General features: G+C 40.9%; 1 protein-coding gene across 3 annotated transcripts in view; it reads left to right on the top strand.

Annotated features, from left to right (window-relative positions):
- The window catches only part of LOC119657413 (irregular chiasm C-roughest protein-like), a 526,753-nt gene that overhangs the window by 346,178 nt on the left and 160,904 nt on the right, over positions 1-19,671 (top strand). For all 3 annotated transcript variants that reach the window (XM_038064308.1, XM_038064310.1, XM_038064307.1), the window contains one exon: positions 10,431-10,832. The gene's annotated coding sequence lies outside the window, so the exon portion shown is untranslated. The remainder of the gene's footprint in view (positions 1-10,430; positions 10,833-19,671) is intronic.

Raw genomic sequence — 19,671 nt, 5'->3', positions numbered from 1 at the left:
ATAAAAACATAAATATCCACTCAATATGTGTCCCATTACTACATACCACGTATTGTACAATGCATGTATATATTACGTCATAGTATTCGTTTCGCCTATAGTAGCAGCTTCTAGATTTTTCAGATTTTTCGGTTGGGTAGGTTCTGAGAATGGGTCCGTGGAAAAATAAATTGTCACTTTTTCATTTGGTACCCCACATGACTATACACGATGATACAAAATTTTACACCCCCTCTTAAATTCCACTTAGAATGATGTAATTCATTATATGTGTGGGCGTATGTTCCTTCCTACCAAATTTGGTGCCAATCAGTAGAACCGTTTTTGAGAAAAGTGCCTCTGAGAGACAAATAGGCGAGCTCCTCCCGAATTGGTCCACTTTTTCCTAGCCCCTGAATGGGTCCCTTTTTTCCTAGAGTACCTCCTGTTGTCGCCCCTTTTGAATACATGTTGTGGGCGCTGTTAGCGGTTTTGGTGCTATTACTGATGTTCTCGGTAAGTTGGTACTACGCTTGAACACTTCTTTCTCCGAATCTGAAATACTTGTAGCATTGGATTCTACGGTGGCCAAGTTGTCCACCCCCGAGTCGAGAAATATCGATGACCGAGAGCCCAATTCCTCCCTCTTAGAAGCCGCCGGTAATCTTCTATTTTTTTATGTTCTCGGTATCCTTCTCATAGCCATTTTGGTCCACGTATCAGAGATGAGCAGCCCATGCAGAGCCAGAAGAGAAAGTGCACGAATATATATTTACATATCAACAGATCAACAGATCAACCACCTGGGGTCGCACCTGTTGGGAGATCTGGCAATTCCTCACGAGCTCCTCATCAACTTTGAGATCTCGGCTAATGCCAAAGACTGCGAAAGAAATAATACATAAAAAGGTATATACAAGTCAAAGATAAAGAAGCGGATAAAAGGAGTAATGGCGTCGGGGCTCATAGAGAACAGAGCCCTGATCCGGAAAAATTATCCTTCGCTCAGCTCGGAGCAAAAATAGGTGAGCTATCGAAGTTTATTAAAAGAATATGGCAAGGGCTATCAGAGTCCTCTATAACAGTTCGCAGCTGGACGAAAGAAATTCTAAGAAGAAACCGAAACCCGCTGCCCCAACAGTATCACAGAGATAATCTGTACTATTCGGGGATACTCAAAAATGTCAAAGCTGATCCTGACCTAAAGAATTTGCGCAGAAATGTCAAAGGAATTCGCAGAACCCAGAAATTGGATCTCATGTTCGAGCTGGAAAAAAATCCATCGGTGGCAAAACTGACAGCTTTCGCACTGAAATTAAAACCTTTCTAATCGATAATGTTCCAGTATGCGCCCAAAACATGACATCTACATACAGTGTAAGGATCTCGATGATATGACATCAAAAGGAGAAATTCGAACTGCCTTGAAGGAACAATTCAAGTTAGAAGAACTAGCGGAAAAGTCTATTGTCAGTTGGAAAACAGCCTGGGATGGCATTGAAACGGCCACAATATGGTTCGCAGAAGTTGTTGGTGGTCAGAAAAGTTTGGATTGGATGTGTTATCTGCCGTTTAAGAGAACAGATCTGACTTGAGAGGTGTTTTAAATGTCTCATGTTTGGACCCCGCATGAAGGCATGCATCAGCGTCATTGTTCGATCCGGGAAGTGGACAATAAGGATTCCAAATGCCTGCTGTGCGAAGAAAACTAGAGGCGGAACAGTCGGCATATTGGCGGAAGTGGTAAATATCCACAATTTAGGGAGCCGTTGACTGCAATGAGAAAATGAAGTTCAAATAAATTTCACCTATTAATCGGGGATGAAAATGGACATCTTAAATGAACCTTATAGAAACTAGATAACTGCAGATTTGATTGGTGGACCGGCGATATGGGCATGTGGTCGATTAGCCATATAATGTGCTAGAATGAGACAATCAGTGGCCTTGTGGGCGAAAATTTGTGGTGTGTATGTTTACACCTGCTACATCTTGATTTGAGGAATGTATGTTTGACAATCTTGTTCTCGACGCAAACGGACGTAGTACGAAGGTAATTGCCGGTGACTTCAATGATTGGCCATTTGAGTGGGGTAGCAAACGAATAAATGTAAGGGGGTGCAATTTATTAGAGGCTTTTGCACAGGTAGGTATTTTTCTGATGAAAACACCTTTCAGAAGGAAGAGTCTGCTTCAATCGTAGACTTGACCTTCGTTGGCTCTTCCGGGTACTTGGTATGTCCTGCTGCGTTAGCGAGGACTATACTCACAGCGATCATCAGGCAATCTTCTTTGAATCATGGGGGAAGCCGCAGGAAAGAAAACCATCTTACCTGAAACCGAGAAAGATGTCAGGCTGGTCTTTAAAATCTTAATATGAGCGAACCTTCACAGAGGTGTGGTTAGGTCAACCTTATAAAGCAAGTGCCTCTACAAGAAAAACTCTCCATCCGTTCCAATGCATCGCCGAAGCAGGTGACGCATCCATGCCTAGGAGGTGCACATTCCCCGGAAGAAAACCCAACTATTGGTGGAATGGTGAAGCCTTCGGTCAGCCTGTCACCGAGCCAGATGAATGGCTTAGAGAGCGATAGGTAGAATCGATCAGGGGCGAAAAGAGTGCGCCTATAAAGAAGTCCAGAAAGCCTCCAAGCCCAAGGTCATTGGGCTAGCGAGAGAAATACTTTAAAGAGCTCTGCTCAGAGGCAGAAATAAAGCCGTGAGGGAGAGCCTATAAAATCGTGATGGGGCAGTTTAGAGGCCGTTCGTCTCCGCAGATTACGTACCTTACCCTCTTGTTGGAAATTATTCGCCCAGCAAGGGAGCGGCATCAACAACTTCCAGCGATCTCTGAGTGTGAAAGCAATTCCAGAAGTCACTAGAGAGGGGCTACTGGGAATCTGCGGTAGAATAGGCGACAGTAGATCCCCTGTCCTGGACGGAGTGCTGAATAAGGCCCTTAGGCTCGCTGTGAAATCCAAGTAGGACATGTTCGCTGTTGTTCGACGCGTACATGTTTAGAGGAGGTTTGCAGGCTGGAAACAGCAGAGGCTGCTACGACGTCCCTCAGGAAGTACGCCGTAATAGAGAGATCTGAAAATAGATGACAAGGCCGTTGGGAACGCTCCGGAAAGGGTCGGCGAACCTACAGGCTCATTCCTGCACCAAGGAGTGGTTGCAAAAACGGCACAGTGAGATTAATTATATTTTTTCTAAGCTTCTTACATGGCATGGAGGTATCGCGAGTATCTGTACTGGCTGAAACTGTATAGCCCATCCGATTGTCCAAACTGCGATAGAGTCCAGAGCACTGTCCAAGATTTGTGGAAGAAAGGAAAAGCATAGAGGAGACTCTAGTAGAGTGCTCGTACCAGAAAATCTACTGCGGAGAATGCTAACGCGTAAGGAGCATTGGGAGGCAGTCAACTCTATGATCGAAACTATTTCCAATAAACTGAGAAAAGCAGAAGAAACGAGAAAATCGCGGTTACGTACGCCACGTAAAGAAGAAAGGTGACAAAGCTGGAGTGAGCTGACTCCTCCCCGTGATGTAATACCGTATGTTGGTACCGCGGGGCATGGAAGAGTCGGGGTCGTTTTAGTGGGCAAAAATCCCACCCTTGGGCTTGTCCAAGCCAGTGAGTTTGGATTATTCCCCCCTCTTAAAAAAAAACATAACGCCGATGGACAGAGAGTTGACCGAATCCAAAACCTCGGATGAACGTTCTACAATAAAGTCGGTCTGCGTTATGATCATTTTAGTGACAGAAAATTAGAGAAAACAAATCCATGAAGACTGTTTGAACCACATCTGCCTATTAAGTGTTTTGAAAGTAGATCCACATTGAATGTTTCTGGGAAGAGCTCAGAGGATTACTGCTGGAGACAATAATGGCTTTGGGTAGTCGGTGTTTTTCGAACAAAATATGAGACAAATGAGAACTGCGCTTCCTTCACTTGGGGAACTTATAAATGAACTACGCAAGTTCATTAAGCCGAGTCGGAATATCCATTAAACATCCGGAGTCTGATAAAAGACATGTTGTTGTATATTAGGACACTGGAAGAGAAGAATGCCTAAAGCAAGCAAACGAAGTAAGGACAGTGCCAGTGAACCCTCAGAATTTCAGGAAGCAGGCCGAAGAAAATTAACTATGCAAAAATAGCCACAATAGTAGGTAGTTTCTCCACTGCGACTTAAACGCATCCAATATTGGAAGCAATCATTACTCGATAGCCTGAAGAGTGTATAATTAAGGATAGAAAAAAGAGGGAAACAAGAGGAGGAAGAATCGCCCGGAAATAATAATTATTTTCAAGCAGGCGAATATCCGCTATGCAGATGTTCTTCGAAGGGTCAAAATATAGTCGCTAGCTTCTAATCGCAGAGGCAGTGAAATCGCTCTGCTAGACGCGGCTCCTCTCTGAGGGTGAGCCTCTCATAATTGTACCATAGCCGGAATAGTTAGTTCTCTTGGGCCTTGTAGCGAATGAGACATGCTATTTTTACCAGAGAAAAAAGACGGATCCGCCTGTTAATGATTGTGGAATTTCGAAGAGCCACCAAAAAGGAACTGTATAGAAGATGGCAGTCAAGGTGAGATGCTTCCAGAAAGCGCCGCTTGTTTGTAGGGAATAGATCAAGCAAATGCATGGAGAATTACCTGACAGTTCCTTAGGGGATATGGTGATTATTGGCAGAATACTCTAATGCACCGCTACCCGCGAAGACCCGGAGAACATTATGTGCCATTGTCCGTGGTTCATAGAGCAAAGAGAAAATCTGAACGTTGTTCTCAACAAAGAAATCGGATCCCACAACCTTATAGAGGTTGAAGTCAGGGCGGAATCTGGTTGCAGCAAATAGCGACATACCGCAGGATACTAAGGAAAATTACTAGGTACGGAAAACTTTAATTGAACATAATTTAAAGAGTCTGGAACCGGAACCATTGCGCTTCTAATTTTGTGTCTTTCAAACATAAAAATATTTCGGAGCCCCAGGTCCCATTTGTACGAAGTTATAAGTTCATAATGTATGTAAATACTGATATTCCATAATATCCCAGTAATGTATAGTCAATGGCATTGAAATTTGAGTACGATATACAAAACAAACAGAAATAAGAGAAGTTAACAAGTATGATAACAACTATACGCATAATATTGTAGTCAAGGTAAATTGGGGATGGAAATAAGAGTTTAAGGAATGCCTGTTCTTAGCAAGGTTATTTTTCAATTGGGAATTTGATAGGTCGGAGGAAGAGTGCGCGCTGACAGTGTTGAATATTCGATGGAATCTGTTCATGGGTTTGCTATACCCAAGGGATGTCTTTCGTTCTGACATCCTTTAAGCAAAGATGTAAATGTGTATGTACGTCTACTGTGTTTCCAATGGCCGTTGAAGATAATCTTTGTTGGAAGGGTATTATCATAAAATTTAGTGCACTATTTATAAGTGGCTGTAGGTTGAGATTAATGTTCTCCTAAATGAAAGGGTTTTTACATTAAAAAGATCCAGCTTGTATTTAACAAGGGATGATTTTGAAAAAATAGGCTTTTAGATAGATTCGTTTTTAGGGCTGTGGCTGTATTGGTGGCCGAAATGTTTTCAAGGTCCTTTGCTCATCCAAACTGTTTATTCATCGTTGGTAGGATATTGCCGATGAAAGCGCATTTCACTATCTTGAACTGTGTCAATGATATAACGCATTGTCTACAAATTGGGGATGAATTCTTGTTAAATTTTTCGCGTTGCACTTGTTAGTATTAAGGATGCGCTTAAGAGATTCCAGCTAAGATTGAAGGAAGTCAAAATCAACTTGACTATAGTACATTCATCATCATAGAACAGGCGAGAAGTGTCTGTTAATACACGAAGTAGTTCAGAAATGAAAATGTTTAATAGGAGAGGAGCTAAGTGACTACCTAACGGTACTCCAGAAACTACAAAGACTTTTTTGTATAGATGATCTTTAACTTTGAAAAACAGAGTTCGATCAAAAAATACAATTATAGCCTGCTGAGCTCGATAACTTCAAATTACGTAGTTTATCCAGCAAAAATTGAGGATCGGCCACTTCGAAAGCCTTGTTAAAGTTCATGTAGACCACTTTAGCTTAGTGTAATTTTACTGATAGATACGAAGGTGTCGATCACACACACCTGTAACACCCCTGGAATATTAAATTTGGTGTGAAAGCGTGAGCTGTGAACCCACATGCATGCAAGGGGAAAGGAGGGAGGGGGTACACATGCGTGCAAAAAAGAGGTGTGAAATTTGTTTTCACCGAATATAGCCATGTGCGGTACCAAATGAAAGCTCTCAATTGGTACTTTCCGATTCAGGTTTAAGTTTGGATATCGGTGTGGCAGACAGGCAGGTCTCGAGAGAGTTTCACTAAGGCTTTGTTTTTACGGAAAACTTTAGAACTTCAGGAGCAGAGACACCATCCAATGTTCTTTCCAAGTCTTTGTTTCTATTTTCCGCCGCGACCTCTTCTGCGCCTTTCTTTTATTACATTGCCTGAAAGTTTCCTCGTAAATGTTGCAGATCTGCAGCTTTGGCGTATCTTAGTATACATGATTTCCAACCATGAACTATTGCCTCGTTACTCCCTCTGTAATTCAACGGTTCCATAATTTTTCATCTCGGCGCCGATGAGTATCTCAAACAAAGTTCCAACGATGCAGTCGAATAGAAAAGCTCTTTGAACATTTGAAAATAACTTTCTCTTGATGAATGGAATCTTTATATTGATGTCGCTGTTGACTTTGATTGTCTCATCTACTTCGACTTTCTTGGACTCGATAAATCGCTGCAACTAGTCCCTTTGTTATTCAATAAAGGATGCAAACTCAGTGAGTGCGTTCGTGGAGCTAATCTATGTTCCAGAACGATGCCCACTCTGGCATTCAGACTACATCAAGGGCATGGCTCGTCTTGCAATGCGCCAAGTCCTCTTTAACCATGGTTTTCTGAAACGTTGACCATTTAGATAAAACTTTGATCTTCAAATCCAACAGAAATGCTCGACTACCGAAGATTTTGCAGTGCATCTATAACAGCATGTATTTCGAGTTTGCATCTTTCCTTCTATGGAGTTATGTTTTTGATTATGTGCTATAATGGATAGGGTACCATTTATTATCTTCTATGATAATAATTTTCGCACTACCTTGGCACCTTATTCGTACTTGTTGATACCAAGAATAAATCCTATTGGCTACTGGCTATCACTCAAAATATAATATTTAAGGAGCGCTGAAGGACGAAGAAGAAAGAATGTAAAAGCAGTGTAGTTATTTGGCTAGGAAGGTTGCTATTCAACATGAAAGCAGGCAAAAAATATTCCTCAGAAGCTCTGACGGCAAGATCCTCGAACATATACGAAGGTATGTATTCTATCATATAAACTTCTGGAGAGACAATCACTTCCGAAGTTTAAAGTTCCACTATTGTAAACAAGTCGGGAAATCGGAAGCTGGACGCTTAAGGTATGAAAGGTTTGGTGTGTTTCTTATATAAAGACATTTGAGTGTGCATTTGCTCCATTAGAACGTAGCACGCAATATATGCATATATTATGTGAAAGTATGCACTTTCGGGTGATATTGACATTTATAGTCTTGAATTTGCAAACTTTGACCTATTATAACTTTGTTAGTTAGTTATAATTTCCATTTCCACCAAATTTGGTAGGATCATGCTCTATCTCTAGGATCATGCTCTCTATACATTATAAAATTTCAAGGTACTAGTATGAACTTAAGGAGGCTTTTGCAGCCCATTACTAAAAATTATAGTAATCTACTATTATTAACTTTATTTGAAGCGATATCGGTATGGAAGGTATTTTGGAACATTTGATTTTTTTCAGATTTTTCTGTTGAGTATTTTCTGAGAATGGGCCCGTTAAAGAAATGATAATTTTCGACCCCCGCACTCCCCACCTTTCCCACAAATATCAAAACTAAGACCAACTTCGGAAAGTGCTAACCGATACCCTTCAGTTGATACCCGATATGACTATATTTGGTAAAAAAAAATAGTATGAGGACCCCTCCCCCTTAAATTCAACGTAAAAGGATGTAACTCACTGTATGTTCACAGTTCCCACCTTCTTACCAAATTTGGTGTCAATCGCTATAACCGTCTCCGAGAAAAATGCGTGTGACGGATAGACAGACAGGGGACAGACAGATAGTAAACCGATTTTAATAGGGTTTTGTTTTACACAAAACATTGAAAAGGAAAGGAAAATTATATTCTCCTTCGGGATCGGAGGGATCGGAATGAATCAAAAGAACACTGATTTCCAGGCAAAATACATGTAGCTAAATGCTTGAAAAGGAAAGAACGTATACGTGGAGTCTAGGTAGAGAACACTGGTAGAAATTATGTGATCTCTACCTAACAATTCAATATGAAGCTTATTATTGAAATTGGCTGCCTTCTAGATGTCCACTATTGAATTCAATGAAAATTTGGCCCTATTTGGGCGCTGCAAATCCCATCAAATTTGGTGAACCTTAGGTGTCAATCCACGCATTAGTTATATTCCGTCGAGTCTTATCTAATTTTCGGGTTAAATTAATTTTTTATTTTCAGTTCCAAATTCTAGTTAGATACGCCTGAAGTCATCGCAGCAGAAACATACTGAACTCTTCCTAAGTACCTGATCAACACGAAATTGATCCACAAGGCTAACTTTCCCTAAATTTCGCACAAAATAATAGTTCACCTACCAATTTGGTTAACACATTTTAGTTTCTTTATTTTGCAAAGATAATTCAATTCAATTTCTAAACTTTCTTTTTCAATTAAATCAATTCAATTCTAAGTTTAACTTTCTCGTGCATACGCATGCCAAATTTTATGAAAATTCAACTATTAATGTCAAAGTTATAGCCGTTTAAACTTATCAATTTCCTGCGAATTTACCGCATCCTAAGCCATACAAATACATAAGATGCTGACGTCATAATTAACGAGAATAATTGACATTCCAGTGAAATATTAAAATTCCATCCATGAAAAATCTAGTTCTCCCCAGCCCTTTCTTGTATCAGTTATAAGTTAAATTCTTCGCATTTACTAATAATATTAAACTCCGAGTGTGAAGCGTATGAGGATGACAGGATACAGGGCTTCCCATCAAATAATTTATTTAAATTTCCATCAAATAACTTATTTATAATAACTATGTGACACGGAACTGTCATGTACTCATCGCTCCTCACGTCTTCTACTTTTTCTTCAGCCTTTGTCCTGTTCACAAGCGAGGTCGGCTCGTCGTGATCGGTTTCGCCATTTTATTTTCTCAAATGGCTGATTTAGATGTAATCGCGAGGCTTTTAAATCACCACCCAGGGCATCGAGCCACCATTGTTTCGGCCTGCCTTTTAGTCGCTTGCCATCGGCTTCGATGTTCAGACCAAATGAATTCTCGTTAGCACGGATTACGTGACCAAACCATCGAAAATGCCTTTCGCAGTTTTTCCATGATCGGTGCAACCCCATATGGATCGCCGATATCCTGATTTCGGATGTAATCAAAACGTACCACGCCACTAGTCCAACGCACAATCGTCGCCTCCATTACCGCAAGACGTCGTTCATTATCTTTTATTGTCGGGCAACACTCAAAACCATAGAGGGCACAGGGCGGATGACATTGCGGTACATTTTAGATTTGAGACTTTGGGGCTGGGGTGGGCAGGTCACTTCCGCTAACCGAACTGAGCGATTTAACTATCTCGAGCCAATGCTATCAGCATTGTTATACTCCTCACATAGGGAAACACAAATTAGGCCTTGAGCGATTTGACATTTGAATGTCATCCATTGAGTTATGAAGAGGTTGGAATTGTATCTCTCTGAAAATTATTGGAGCTTTTGTGATCTTCTGAGTTTTGGAGCCACCGTTGAGTTTTCTGTGCTGATGTGATCTGCTCTTTGTCCACCCTTTGCGATCACCCTCATGTTTCATATGCTTTGGACAGTAATATTCCTGTGGTCCTCGCTGTACCTTTCGCTGATACTTTGCCACTGCTAAATCTTGATTCAACCTAATGTTCCTTAATTTCTACGCAGCTCTTCGCAAGGATACCACGAATAGCTTTACTTTCTTTACATTATCGATTATGCGCTCAGATTGTTCCTCGAGTATTTCATTGTAATTCATACATAACAAATTTTTTTATGGTAGTTTCGGTATCTACGTAATAATACTTTGTCAGTCGCAGAGTAGCTAATGGTGGCGATAACTTAGAGACATATAATCTACATCTACCCTACTATTTGTAAAAAATATACTCTGCTATAATGTACAGATTCTATGCTTTCCTTCATATAACATACCTTTCCATATAAAATTATTGCCATGTCATTAATACAATTTTCACCTTGTTTCCATAAACCACAATTTGATTTATCTATCTTTTTCCAGACATTCGTCGAGGACGCCAGTACTAGAAATTGCTGAGACACCTACATCAACTGTATCTGCGATAAAATAAACAGGAAATTCCATTGTTATCAGCCTCTACTGTTACCGCCAGAATGATTGCTAAATGGATTTAATGATATGAAATAAATCGTAAAGGGTGGATTCGTCATCGAGGAAAAGAAGAAAAAGTGAGGAAATAGCAATCAAGGAACAATAAGAAATCACAGGCCTATATAGCCACTGTAAACCAAGGTGGCAAAGAAAGCATCGAATTGGAATAGAAAGAATTCATTGTGATTGGGGCTAGTTTAGATAAATACTCGTACAAGGATCAATTTTAATGATTAAACGAAGTGGATATTAGTTTCGCTGGAAACGAGAACATAGTGGAGTTAAAATTGGGTAAGTATAAGCAATTTATTTTTATTTCATTTCTGAATGTAAAATTGAAGTAGCGGTAGACGCCCTCCTGACACCATGAAAATAATTGACTTTATCATCAGTCGTTCTCTTAAGCTTGACCTAAATTTGAATCGTTTTGCAACTCGAAAAGTTAAAGCTGAGCCTACCTGGACGATATTTAGTGGTTCTAATGTGTGTGTTTAAGGTGGGAGAGAGGCAAAGTCTCGGAGCGCTCAGACCCTAGTGGTTCATTGTACTCGATTCCTCCATCTAACGGAATATCCCGGATTCATTTATGAATCGCAGGATATCCGTTGATGGATGTGATGCTATTCGCTGCAGTTGCTACCAGTAGATAGGAAGAGGCTTCGGCAAGCGGCAGTTTAATTTGACTAACCCTTACGTTTATGGGAATAAGTGTAGTCTAATATGAAAGCCGCCGTTAACTGAAAAGTCTGCTGCGTTCAGTGTGGATCTCACCGAGGTTACCAGCTTGTCCTCACCTTCGATCGAAAGTTCCACTTTCTTGCGTCCGATTTCTCCGGATATCGCCAAACTTGGTGGTGTAACAATGCCCTTGTCCTCACTCCTAGGAAACTTCGCCTTCTTTTGCAGTGCCTCCCATCGTCGTTGACTGGAGCCCTCCTACGTTCACGGTGTCCGGGTTGCGTGGATATGTTCCTGCATACCAAAATAGGACCAATTGCATCCATATCACCTGCTTCCCCTTCTTTTGCTTTTCCTGGTAGAGGCGGAAGAGAAGGTTCTGACAAACCTGTAGTCCCTTCTTCTTTGCGGCTGGAGTTTCCTTCTGCCGATCCTACCTCTCCCGTTTTTTGGAAGAGTTAGGTAACAATGCCACCAACAGGCCGGCCGTAGTTGGGTTTGCATTTCATTTCAGTTAGGGAGTTGCTGTCCTATCCTATCCTATCCTGATCGCGCTGTAGACACCGAGTGCCGAGTTTCCACTGATTTGGAGAACCTGTCGTCCAGAGATTTTTTCGTCGGTGACCATGAATCTGATGAGGCCTCCAAAATTCGTGCCTCGTCCACGACTTGATTTCTCAAACTCGCGGGTGGATTCAAAGTCTGTGACTTCTCACCGCTCTTCTTTTTAGACACTCTTAGTGTATGTATATGTCCTATTCCGAACCCACACTATACACTAGATCTCTATCTAGCTTTTCAAACTCTGCTTAAGCTATTGTAAATTATTTAGCTACTGAAGCTGGTTGGTAAAACGCCCTTGCATTCCTCTTACAAACGTTCAAAATTCCTTATCCTTTGAAAAACTTTCGCACGAGTAATAAAGAAAATCCTATTTTTTATTTTTTCAACATGGTTACTGTAGACCTCTATTGAGGCTTTTCTCGTCATACATGCCCACGTGTTTGTCACGTCACGACAATATTCCTTTACTCTATCCAGGATTTTTCCAGGATAGTGCACTCCACGTTGACTGCTCTATGCTACATAGCTCTATTACGACCCACTTGTTGGCATCCTGGGGCAGTGAGTTCAATTACATGGCATAACCCGCAGTGCAGTTGTTGTCCTTGCTTAATGTACGATATGCCACTCTCGCTTCTTGATCAACATGTCCACGGGTCTGTGGCTCGTATGCTGATCACGTTCTTCATTAGTTATTGTCTTAGGCCAGATACCCTTATGACACGACACAAATATGAACTGACGAAAGGTGAGGAGTATTTGCATTTCAAAATTTTGGACAAAACAACGGAAGAGGCTCTAGCACTCTTAGGGCATCGAGGAACAGAAACAACGCCTTCTAAACGTATAAGCAAACCAATATCAAACTGAGAACGTCGATTTTTTGGTGCCCATTACTTGATGAGAAAACTAACTGGTTTCATAAGAGCAGTCGAGGTGTTTGAGGAAAGATGAAAGCCCGCTGAACCCCCCACGACCTTCAGACAAGGTAATATGAAGAACGTCATCATGAGGACGACGAAAAAAAATTACCGGGGACATAATGTACTCTAGCGGGCTCCATTTTAGGCTTCAAATTCCTCTGGAATTTTACCTCGATGCTGTCCGTTTCATTTTGCCCTATCAAATTCGCTGTGATTAAAGGTATTAGTTCCTCGAGGAGGGACCTTCCTGTGTGAAGCACTCCAGATATACTCCCTGTTCACACTGCTGAAAGGTTTCCCGAAATCGATGAAGATCAGGTGGAGTGGCGATCTAAACTACACCACACTACAATGATCCGTAGGATCTAAGCGCAAACCAGCTTGCTCTCTGTCGATCAAGTTTTGTAAGATATTTTGAGTTAACATCTTGACGACAGTTGAAATTACGCAAACACCCCTGAGGTTGTTATATGAATTGGTGACGTTCCTTCCCTTCAATCGTAACGACTGTCCCCTTTCTTCCATCATTGGGAAAAATTTCATATTCCGAGCATTTACAAATGATTGGAAGTCACGACTTTGCAGCGACCGCTGGAGCTGCGAGATAAAATCCAGTAGACCGACGGTTTTTTTCCGTTTGAGTGCTTTCAAGGCAAAGATCATTTCGCTTTTGTTTGGAGCAACAGTTCATATCCGCTTGTCATATCACTCCCAGCAGGTGGAATTTCGCCATATGTTATACTACGCTCTCCAGCTGCCTATTATCATGGATGTGAAACCTATTGTTGTCGTGTGTGGTATACCCTAGAAAAATCCATTAGTAATTGCGGTATGGTCGACCTGATAAAATGTTCGTTGCTCGTAAGGCGAAACTTAACTAACTACGTGGTAAGCTTTATGCTGCAGTTGGAGAAGTCAACACACATTCACTGTTGCGGTTTCGGTCACTTCCTTCAACATGCCCAAGGAAGATGTCATCAGAGACCACTTTCACATTTAGTTACCCATTACGATCAAAATGTCACCTCTAGCAAACCTCTTCTGAACTGAAAGGAATTTTGACGTTTGGATGAAATTGGTTATTATTTCAAATGCCGAGGGATCGGATGATGCGTTGAAGATTGGTTAAAACAAGTTTGAATTACTGGCGTTTTGCCGCTATTAACAATTTAAGGCATTCCGGTGGTCAGCTCTATGTTTTTTATTATGAGATACTTACTATTGAACATGGCCGTGGGGGTGTGATGGTGTAGCGCTAGGATCTATGTGGTCTGAGCTGAGGCTCATCTGATGATTCATGCTGGAGAATCAATGTGCTGCTTACTATACCCATAACGACATGTTAAATAAGAATTGAATATGACTTGTGCAGGGTATGACTATTGTTTTCAGAGGATGGTCATCCAAAATACTGTGTTCTTTATCGGCGACTATCTGTAATATTTCTGTAGCAGTAAAGTAGTAGCCTTTGTCTCATTTAGAACGGGATCGGCTCGTCTTGACCGTTTGCGTGATTTTGGTCAGGCATCTAGCAAACCAAATCACCTTTGTTTCCCTGGCCTTTCGGTTGCTTCTAATCGAGTTTGATGTTCAGACCAGTTCTAAAAAGCACACCATCGAAAACAACCCTCTGGCAATTTTTCCACGTTCAGCGCAATCCCATATCGATCGCGGATGTTATCATTTTGGACGAAGGTCCTGGGAGTTTAACGTGAGTAGCAACCGTGTAGGCATAATCTCACGGTCCTCTTCTGACACGGTCTTATCGCCCTCCTCCTCCCTAGCGGGTCAACCGGCCCTCATTTCGAATGTGATCATGGCCTGATATGCCTAAATTTCATCCAAGTAGCGCTGAAACGTGAAGCAATTTCACAACTGAGTTCACCATTGGCTGATAGCATTGATCCGAGATATTTAAATCGCCCAGTTCTGGTTCAACGCCATTGATAGTGATAGTGCCTGTTTCCATCAAAAATTTTGTTATATTCAGATTAATCCTTAGACAGTGTTACATAACATAATCAGTGCATTTCTGAAGAAGTTTTTCATGAATTCATCCGCATAGAGCAGTAACGCGTGTCCATAGCAAAAAAAAGAGGAGTCGTGTAAGAACGTTTCCTTCATGAACACCGACAGAGACACGAAACGATTTTGATATACCTACCACACTTCCGACTTTACTTTTAGGATCATGGTAAAGAGAGGGAGAGAGAAAGATGGTGTGCAACGCGGTCAAACGCCTTCCCTAGATCCAAAAACGCGATGTAAAGAGCGATGCTTCTCATGGAATTTCTTCATGAGTTCACGGTAATTTGAATGATGTGGCGAATACCTTTGTCAGGAATGCGTTCAAAAATGTTCATGGTGTGGAAAAGCAAGCGGATCAGATGGCCATTTGAATACCTTTCCGAACTTTCTTTCATTTTCCATATTGGAAGGGTGACGCTTTCTGCAATAACCCAATTACAGAACTCAGTGAGCGGGAGTAGAGTTTCCAGAGTTGTTTTCGCGATTTCATCCGTTTCACTTCACTTTACTGACACCGGCAGGTGGACGTACCACAAATGTCGGCAGTGCTTGCGGATATGGAGGATGAACCAATTCTTGAACTCTGCTCGAAATTTTTACCGGTGGCCTGATTCGCAAGAGAACAATTAACAGCCGAAGTTGAAGTGCATAGTCTCGTAAGGAACGACTTTACAGGCAGTGGTACCTGACCACTAAGTTCGCCCTGAATGAGATGTAGTCATTGGCAGCCAGGTCAGAGGCCTTTCTGTCAAGCAATTCCTAGTGGGCATCTTTTTCGGCAGGGATTCGATCTGCCTGCGATCGCTTGTGTGTAGTTTCTAGCACCGCATTATCGAGGTTCTTGTAGCAAATGTGCCTCCCCCGAAGGGTTCTTGCGAATTTGTCCATCTCTCCACTGAGGATACCAATTATTAGCATGTAGACACGTACTTGTTTGTCTCGAATTAATTTACTGTCGCCTTGACGCTATCCATGTGCCAAGAACAGAACCAGGGCCCGTCCTGCAGCATCAACTGAGGTGCCAGCCTATTTCCGAGGCTTTTTAGTCAATGGTGCTACACTTAAAATCGCTTTACTGTCTGTCGGTTACACGAAGTTTTCTCAGAAACAGTTACACACACCAATTGACACCAATCTTGGTAGGAAGGTGCGAACTGTGAACGCTCACGCACACAATGGGTTACATCGTTCTACGTCGAATATAAGGGGGGTAAAGGTTTTTACAGCAAATGTAGTGATGTGGGTTATCAAATGCAAGATCTCGATTAGTACTTTTCAAAACTGTCTCAGTTTTGACATTTAATTCACAATGGGGGAGGGCGGGGTCTGGAAAGTAGTCATTTTTTTCACTAACTCATTCTCGGAACCTGCTAATCAACGGTAACATTTGAAAAAAGTCAGTAGGATGCACTATATGGTGATTAGACTCCGAAGTATCCTTCATACCCATGTCTGTTCAAATAAGATTGATAATAGTAAATTATTATAATTTTTAGTAATTGACTGCAAAACCCTCTTAAGGTCATCCTAGGATCATAAAATCTTGCAGCCTATAAAGCACCTGCCAAGTAGAACCGTTACTATTAAAGTTATAGTAGGTCAAAGTTGTTGCTCCTTTTCAAATTCGAGAATTTGATGTCAGTATAATGCGAAAGTGGATATCCTGGCTTAATGTATGCATATACAATACTCTTGAAACTAGGCGTTGAGGCCTTCAACTGACTGGTGACCACTTCAAATTTGACCCCGATATTTTCCACGTGTTATTGGATGTTTTGTCATCTTCTGCTTCCATTTGTCCACCTTTTAGATCCGTTCTTGTCGCTCTACACCTCAGTGGATGCATTCCTTCATGATTTCTTTCTTCCATTTTATCATTTTCTGTTTCTTCCTGTCGTTATGTTACTTCCTCCATAATCCTACCCCTGCTATCAATTGTGTCGATTCTGGTATCTTTGCTATGTAAACCCTCAGGCCAGCAGAACTATTTTTACATGAAGCTTTGATACCTCTGTAATAGGAAGTGTAAGAAACCAGTGCTATCCTCTTATATAACCACTTATACACAGCTTATTAAACAACGGTGAGTTATATCCGACCGATATTTATAACTAAAACATATTACGTTGCTCATGAACTGTTTCTAAGAACGGACTTCAAGCACTTTTATATACTCCTAATGCTCTGGAAAAATACGTGAGCTCTTTGATTTTGGAGCCTCTTGCCCACGTTCGTACTCAGCAACGTAACCCCAAATAATGCCTAAGTCCCAGTTTTCTGGCGTTAACTCATCTTTCCGCACTTTTAAGACTGACTGATGAACCGTTTGATGAAGTTTGCCTCTTCCATATTTTATTATCTATTAATTTTGTTGAGATGTTGGGATGGATTATGGGAGCGATTTCAATGTAACGTTGAAAATTCTGCCCCTGTTGCCCATACCAAACGTCATAACTTCGAACTTGCTATGTCCTGCTGCTATGTTAAAGCCTGCCTCACAAATCAACAAGTAGGCAAACATGTTTCAAGAAATCTGTTCCCAGGATAAGACGCTTAACATGTCGCATAATAAACTTTCACGTTAGTTGACGACCAAGGCTAAGGTCGAACACGAGAAGCTTTTTTCTTCATACTGCACATCTTTGCTTCGATTTGTAAGGGAACATCAGCAATCATATCGTCCGAGAAGCTAATCTGGTCTTCTTCAAGATGGCGGCCATTACCCTGGATCCGGCGAAATTGCGAAGATTTTGGAGGTATTGTAGTAGTTTCTTTTTACCTATATTCTGTCCTTACGGCATGCCTCCCAACTACGTTTCTTCTGAGATCTATCTCTGACGAGTCTTGACGATGTGAATCCGCAGATCCCCCCCCCAGAATCAAGCAAACGGACATTGTTCGATTTTTGGTGATACTGGATGTGGTCTCATTAGCATCAGGTGCCAGATAACTTGAGATGAAGCCTTCATGATGCAGCACTGTGCCTACTCCGAACTTCTTCCAACTGTTTTTGATGGTTAACATGTTGTTCCGTTTTGCGAGTACCTTAAGCAACTCAGAGCCAAAGAAGCCATCTTCAACATTTTGGTTCTTTTTTTCCTGCAGTTATTCTACAAACATGGCGTTTACTGTTGATGGGGTTGCGGTCAAGAATATCCACCTTTAATGTCTATTCACACACCTTTTATATATTATTTGTCATGAATTCACCCATTCACGTGTGTTCATTTTTCATTAAATTTCAGAGAGAGTGATAATGTTAAACTCGAGTCTAAATCACAAGGATTTAACGACCATTTAGTAAGAACAGTCTCTTCGATATTCTGCAACAGTTTGCATTATACAAATTAGGCAGAAAGTTCTAAATCCCAAGCAAGCGAACGGTATTATTCATTCATCCAGACTCACACCTCTGAAATCGTCTGCCAAGCTAGAATAAGGAATTATATTGTTTCCATCCAACTAAGGAGAATACATTATTACTCTTGGCATTTGAAAATTATTGAAGCAGATAATTGAGAGTTTCTGCCTGAAGCAGAAAATCATGTAGTTTAACTAATTCATTTATCAATTAACACTGTGAAACATGCTAAGATGTTTATTGGAATAAACAGAATCCCTGGAACACAACCTGGTATTCAAGGAGAACAATTCTATCATAGAAAGAGGAAAGAGAGAAATTCATTTCCTCGGAGGGCGATGGCGCATTTGAATAGAATAAGGCTTGCAGCTCATTCTGCATAAAGAAATGTTCATTACTTATTTAAATGACATCTTTGTAAACATCTAATGGATAAAAAAGCTGGAGTAGATTTAAATCTGTGCTTGAAGAAACGTTTACTCTTGCACGCATTGGGTAATATATGTAGTTCCAAATTGAGTTTAAGCGGTATCCACTTACATGCAAATGCGGGGGGAGGGGGTGTGAGTTTATTTCTCACCAAATATAGTCATGTGGATGTCAATGATGAGTTTAATTAAAGGTCGTGATTAGTACTTTCCAAAGCAAATTTAAATCTGGTAGCCCATGCCCATATTATCTAGGCCTCAAAATACTCTCCACACCGATACCTATTTAATAATAATAATATATTATCGTGTTTATAAATATCTTTCGCTTTTCAAATAATATAGAGCGTGAAAATCGCGCTAGAACTAACAGAGTTACAATAGGTCAAAGTTGTCACTTTTGACAAATTTCTTGAATGCTAAGACTTTGAATGTTGGTACCATACTAGATCTCTACCCGTCGCCCACCCCCGTCAAAATATCTGGTTCCTTTGACTAGTAGAGGGTCTACCTTATTAGATTTCACTGACGAGCAGGATTTCGCTTAACTCGTTAATATTGATATTATGTGCTACCAATGACTTAGGCAGGCTTGAAGAGCTTGAAGTGTACTTGAATATTGCGAGCATAAAGGCATCATACGAATTTATAGGAGTTGGGCTGTACCATTTGTAGATAGATTGTTGTTGATACCTTCTCTAATAATATTGCACTATCGGTAGTTGGAATCTCGCTAAAAAAAAATTCAGCGGATGGTGGCGGCGAAGTTCCACCGAAAACAATAATGGATTCTAAACTGCCATATATTCTTCGTTTTCTTGGAATTTGACCTATAATCACATCAATGAAGTGTTCAATAGAGGGATATGTACTACTTTTCAAAATAACTTTCTCTACAGCAGTGTCGGATTGTTTTATGTTTAGAGTAAATTCAGTCGGAAGAGCCTCGTAAGAAACTTCAGCTATGACTTTATCAGTTAAATCAGTCTCTACACGTTTCCACATTTCCTCTTTTGCTCTTTTGGTGACCCCCCGATTACTTGGATCAGGAGGATCTATTCTTGGGAAGATGCGGCAACTTGTAGCTGAGACGGTTGGATGAAGACGCTATAAAAACATTGGCAAAATTTACTACCGTATTTGTTCAT

Source organism: Hermetia illucens, chromosome 5 (assembly GCF_905115235.1).
Source record: "Hermetia illucens chromosome 5, iHerIll2.2.curated.20191125, whole genome shotgun sequence".
Lineage (NCBI taxonomy): Eukaryota > Metazoa > Arthropoda > Insecta > Diptera > Stratiomyidae > Hermetia > Hermetia illucens.
This window is presented reverse-complemented; position numbering and strand designations above follow the sequence as displayed.